Raw genomic sequence first — 6,576 nt, 5'->3', positions numbered from 1 at the left:
GCCCCATATGTGCAGGATTTCTTTATCTTGAAGGGTAGTCCAGACCTTTGCTGACAGTGTGGGTTTGATCCAGCCCTCCTGTTTGACGTCTCAGGAGAGGCTACAAGCGGCAATTCCAAGAAACTAAAGAAATGAACCTGAGTGGCACCTCCAGCAGAGGAGCCAACTCCCTCTGGCCCTGCCCCTCCAGGACCACTCTGTCTTCCCTATCCAGTTTCTCTCTCACTTGCCCACTCCAAGAAATCCTCACCCAAGATAAGCCCCAGTCTTACTCTTACCCCTCCAACAGGTGCCTGGTGAACTTGGCTCCAGTAAGGTCCAGGTCCCCTTCTCTCTACAGGACGTAAGGCAAATTAAGGGGGATCTTGACAAGTTTTCAGATGATCCTGACAGATATATAGAGGCTTTCCAGAATTTAACACAAGTATTGAAATTTCCTGGAAAGATGTTATGTTACTTTTGAATCAAATCCTGACTAACAATGAGAAACAGGCTGCCCTGCAAGTGGCAGAGAGATTTGGGAATGAGCTTTGTATTACATATAGTGTTAAGAAAGGGCCTGAATTTTATCCAACTGGAAGAGAAACAGCACTACTGGATGACCTTAAATGGGATCCCAGTGATGAGATGGGACAAATGGAAGAGGAGACGCTTTCAGGTGTGCATAATGGAGGGATTATGTAGGACTAGAACTAACCGTCTCAATTATACCAAGCTATCCATAAGAGACCAGGGATTCAATGAGAACCCCACAGCCTTCCTGGAGAGGCTAAGAGGGACCTTGGTAAAACACACCATTCTATTTCCTGATTCAGTAGAGGGACAACTTATCCTAAAGGATAAATTTTTATGCAGATAGCCCCTGATATCAGGAGGAAGCTGCAGAAATAGGCCCTGGGGCCAGACAGTATTTTAGAGTACCTCCTGAAATTGGCCACCTTGGTCTTTTATAATAGAAATAGGGAGCCCAGAAGAGAAAAAGGCAATACAGGAAAGTGACAGAGGCTTTTATGGCCATCATTCAAGCCCACAAACTCCAGAATTCCCAAGGTGCACCTATTAACTGCTACAGATGCGGTAAGCCAGAGCATTTTAGGAAGGATTGCCCAGGCATCATCAGGAACCCACCTGAACCACACATAATGTGGCAGGACTGTCTTCTTGGGAGGGGGGGGTCTCTGGCTAATGGACAACTACCTCCTCAGGTATCAAGCTCTGCTATTAGAAGGATCTTCAGTCCAATCAAGAACGTGTCTCTCCTTAAATCCAGCCACAATCCTCAGGAAAGGTAGAAAAGACAAATGATACTATCAAAAAGCACATCAGAAAACTGTCTCAGGAGACTCATCTCCCCTGGACAACCCTTCTCCCCATAGCCCGACTACATATTAGAAACAACCTTAAAGATAGGTTTGAGTCCCTTTGGAATAATGTATGGAAGGCCTCTTCTCAAAAATGATTTATTGCTAGATCAAGAAAGTTCTGATTTGATTAAACATATAACTTATTTTGCCCATTTCCAACAGGAACTGAAACAACTGCCAAAGCTCCTATCCCTTGAACTAGGGCCACCTCTATTCAACCCAGGAGACCTAGTAATGGTAAAGGTACTTTCTTCCCTTTCTCCTTCTATAAGTCCAGATTGGGAGGGACCTTATACTCTACTTCCTTCTACTCTTATGGCAGTGAAAGTCACTGTAATAGATTCTTGGATTTGTTGTAACTGAATAAAGGTCTGGGAAGCTGACAAAGTTACCTCCGTCAACCCAGAGGAACTTCCAAAGTGCCAATGTGAAGAGATCAGGGACCTTAAGCTAAAAATCATAAAAGATAAGTATTAGTAATTAACCTCCCCTGAGTTTCCTCTTTGTAGTCTTGTCTATGCTTGCTGTTCTTACCTTTGTTCTGTTCTATGTCATTTTCAGAATGATTATTCTATTTCATTTCTTCTTTCTATAATCTTTGGTACTAGATTCTCTCTTTTTGTGCAATACACATATTTAATCCACGCATACTTAACCTTGCAAAGCTTGTTTCTTCTTGCCTAGAGGCCATCAAACTCCAAACAGTCAGACAACTGGAGCCTCAGCTGATGGCTGTCTTTTGCCAGGGACCCTTAGGTAGACCTCAGGAAGAAATCTGAATGTCATTCTCCCCAAAACAATGACCCCTGTCAGCAGAAAGTAGCTAAGATCAATCATTATCCATATTCTAATGGCAGTTAGATGTGCCTCTTCAGAGTGGGGAAATGATAGGGACAGAGGGCAGAGAAATTTTAGGCAGAAAAGGGTGAGTACCTGACACAAACCCACCGTCAAGCAGAAAGGCCTGAAACCATGGCCCAAAGTAAGAAATTCTATCCCTGTTTTCCAGCTAGAATATTGCCTTTTTCTAAACTACTCACGGCCCATCCCACCCCCATTCTGTGCCTATAAAGACCCCAGAGTCAGCTGACAGAGAGGAGAGAAGCAGCTGGATGTCAGAGACTACGGCTGGATGTCACAGAGGAGTAGCTTGACTTCAGAGGAGCAGCTTGATGGCGTAACTTCAGAGACGAATCTGGCCCGAGATAGCCAGACTCCAGGCGAACATTATTTATCTACCTCCTCCCAGTTTTAGCTCTTCTACCCACTGAGAGCCACTTTCAGAGGCAATAAAATATACTGCATTTATAATTCTTTAATTCATTCTTGTGACCTCATTTTTCCTGGACACTGGACAAGAGCTCAGGAGCCATGAGTGTGAATACAAAAGGCTGTCATACTGGCTCTTTGCCCTTGATGGTGAAGGACAGCTGCCTCATGTGAAAGGGTGGCGAGCCCACTGAGCTGTAAACACTTAAGCCATCCATCCATGGGTGGCAGAGCTAAGAGAGCACTGTAACATGCACCCTGGGGCCTTGTGAGTCTCAGGCACCCCGCCTGGACACTGCCACAGGGCCCTCATGGAGTTCACTCCTGCCAGCACCCAAAAGCACTCGCTCTGGCTCCTGCATCCACTCACCTGTGTGGTCACCCCTGTGAGGGGTGGAATGCAGCAGATCTGAGTGAGTGGAGTTTGATCCCGCCGGAACCGAAGCAGCCAGCTGATTCTAGCAGTCCGGCACTCCAGTTTTGCCTCACTCACGTGCTGCCTCCCACAAGAAGTTGAGAGTGGTGGCCTGAGCAACAAAGGCACCCTGTTGGAGTTCCACGTAGGGGTCAGGGAAAAGTCCTGCTTCACAGCCAGGCCCCACCTCCAGCATTGGGGATTACAATTCAACATGAGATGTGAGCAGGGACAAATATCCAGACTCTATCAATTATTAACTCAAAAATTATAATCCATGAAGATTTTGGGCAAAGTAGTTTTTGACAAGTGCAAAGAGTGTAATAAGTTAAACATTTTAAATTTGAAGAATATTAAGAACATTATACATAAGAGATTCTTATATACTACATTAAATACATTCTAAGCATTAAAAATTATAATTTGCAAGTTTTCTTTTAAATACCTTTCAGGTTTGAAAAGAAAAAAAAAAAACCTATAAACATATCACTCTAAGAGAACATTGTCTGTTTCATCTACAAAAGAAAACAACCAGAAGTGAGGGAGCTAATGAATAAAACAGTCATAAAAAAATTCCTTTTTACATAGGTAACAGGTCTTTCAAATCTTCCAACTTGTTTGCAAATCACTAAAGGAACAGAGGTAAGAATATTTTTTTTTTCTATTTGAATTATCTGCTGTCGCAAACTTTTGCTAAATCAACCTCTTTCTGAATTTACCTGTCTACACTTCTATTATTGTCTTTGTAAATAGTATGGAGGCCTGATATTTCATACTAATAAGGAACAAAGCAAATACTATGAAGGTTTGTGCAATTACAGATGATGGGAACTGTGAGTACAACTGCCTTTATTCACTCTTACAAAAAAGAAATTGTGAGTCAGAGCACCACATAGCATGCAATGTGATGTAGAAAAGCCTCTGAGCTGAAAGCCTATTTCACATTCACAAGTCAAGGGTGAGTCACTACCACCACTCAGGCAAAATCTCAGTTCTACTTGATATTTGCTGTTCCAAAATTAGAGCAAGAGAAAGAAGACACGGGCATCTGTGAAACTGCAGAGCTTCTGCTAACTTTTCACCTAAAACTATTAGTTTCCATTTTCAGTCTTCAAGGTAAAATATAATTCAACATCTATATCACCTTCATGTAAATACAACAATGTTAGTAAAATGTTAAATTACACCTACTTTCTAAATTTGGAAATTAATTTTCCCCTGAGAAAAATGCCATTATTTTCTCTAATGATCACTGCACAGGGAAAGTAAGTTTGCAACTATGATGAAACAAATTAAAGCTTCTGTTTTAAAAAATCTCGATTATATATAATTTACCATCCCCCCCTTTATTTTAAAACAATGCAAGCCCTTAAAAAAGAGGTTTTTAAAAACTTATTTCTAAAGCAGTCTTGAACTGACAGATTCCTAAATTTTAATTTTTTTTTTTTTTTTGAGATGGAGTATCACTCTGTCACCCAGGCTGGGGTGCAGTGGCACAATCTCGGCTCACTGCAACCTCCACCTCATGTGTTCAAGTGATTCTCCTGCCTCAGCCTCCTGGGTAGCTGGGACTACAGGTGCCTGCCACCAAGCCCAGCTAATTTTTGTATTTTTAAGACAGGGTTTCAACATGTTGGCCAGGCTGATCTCAAACTCCTGACCTCAGGTGATCTGCCCACCTTGGCCCCACAAAGTGCTGGGATTACAGGCATGAGCCACCATGCCTGGCCAATTTTAAAAGTATTTAAGTCTCAGAAAATATTCTCTAAGTATTACATATTTTGTGATAGAATTTATATGCAGAATCAAAGTTCATAGTAATCGAGAGTATACGTATTTTTAAAACATCTAGAAAATTAAGTCAAAATATGTACTTCTGTAAATAATGAAATGCAGAATTATTATTGCATTTTATCCTATTTCTTTTTGTTTATTTTCTGCATGTCAAAACAAACAAGCTGTAACCCTAAAATAGGAAAGTTGAGAGCATAAAGCAAGGTTTTCTCTTTAATGTTCTCACATAACTTTAAGATGTTATAAGAAACATTTAGCCAAAGAAAAATAATGGGCATAATTTAATGCCATTGAAGAAGTTCTTCCATCTCCGCTCCAGTGTAAATTTTAGCTACCGATAAAGTTTCAAAGAAACAAAAATGGCTAAAATTTCACTTCAAAATTAGGGGTGAGTTAGTATTAGAGAAAAAGTCACTAAGATATAAGTAAAATTTGTTTCATAAAATTCTTTTCAATTTGTCAATACCTTATAGTCTATACACACCTTAATTTATATTAATCGTTTTAAAATTTGCTGTAAGGATGTGCTTCATATTCATGTTTCAATTAAAGTATTTTTATAAAACTATATTTTATAATTTAATTACATTGTAATAAACAAATAAACATTTGAGAATCACTATTGAGATCCTTTGGCCACATCATACTATCTTAGTAACTATTGACATATATATACATACACATATACATACATATAATTTTATATATGGTAATTCGGGATGAGCTATCTGAGAAGGTGAGATTTCGGCAGAGATACATATGAACTTAGCCTCTGAATATGTGGAATGAAAGAATTCCAAGTGGAGGATTGGCCAGGGCCCTGTGGCAGGAATTTGCTTGGTAGTGTTCAAGGAAATTGAAGCAGGTCAAGGTGACTAAAATAGAATGCCTGAGACAAAAAGATATAGAAAATATGGATATAAAGTTATCTAAATTTTATAGATTTTAGAGCCTTATCAGCCAGAATATGGACTTTGGATTTTATTTTGAATATGATGGGAAGTCTTCTTAAGGTTTTAAACATGGGAATGATGAAATGGCCTATTTTTATAGGATCACAGTAATTATAAAATATTCTACAAGTGTGTAAGGTTGAAAGCAGAAAGAATATTAAGAAGGTTATTTCAGCGGTCATTTTGACTAAAGTAGTCACGGCAGAGGAAGTACGAAGTAGTCAGAGTCAGCCTGTATTCCTGCATTCAGATGGTAGATTCAGTATATTTTACTGACACAATATATGATAGAGTTTGAAGGGTCAAAGATGACACTGAGTTTGCTTGTCTGAACACATGATTCAATGAGGATATATTTTCTGATTTAAGGAGAACCCAGGAGGAGCAGATTTTAGGCTTGGGCCTGCTAAGCTTGAAAAACCCGTTAGATACCTGAGCAGACATGTTAAGGAGAGAAAGGTCATCATAGGTATTATTTGTGAGATATCACCCACTTGACCCCAGATTGGCTTTCCACCCTTTTCCAATTTGTTCTGTGCCCAATCTTCCTTTTTTTTTCTGTTTTCCATTGTTTATTTGTACAAATGTATGGTACATGTGAAATCTTGCTACATGTATATAATGGATAGTGACCAAGTTAGAGTACTTAAGGTGTCCATCACTCAAGTACAGTACAATTTTGTCAACTATAGTCACCCTACTCTGCTATCAAACATTTGATTTATTCCTTCTATTGAACTGTATGTTTGTACTTACTAAAAAACTTCTCTTCATCCTCCCA

This window comes from Hylobates moloch, unplaced genomic scaffold (assembly GCF_009828535.3).
Source record: "Hylobates moloch isolate HMO894 unplaced genomic scaffold, HMol_V3 SCAFFOLD_5, whole genome shotgun sequence".
NCBI lineage: Eukaryota > Metazoa > Chordata > Mammalia > Primates > Hylobatidae > Hylobates > Hylobates moloch.
The sequence above is the reverse complement of the archived record's forward strand: the minus strand, read 5'-3'. Positions refer to the sequence as shown.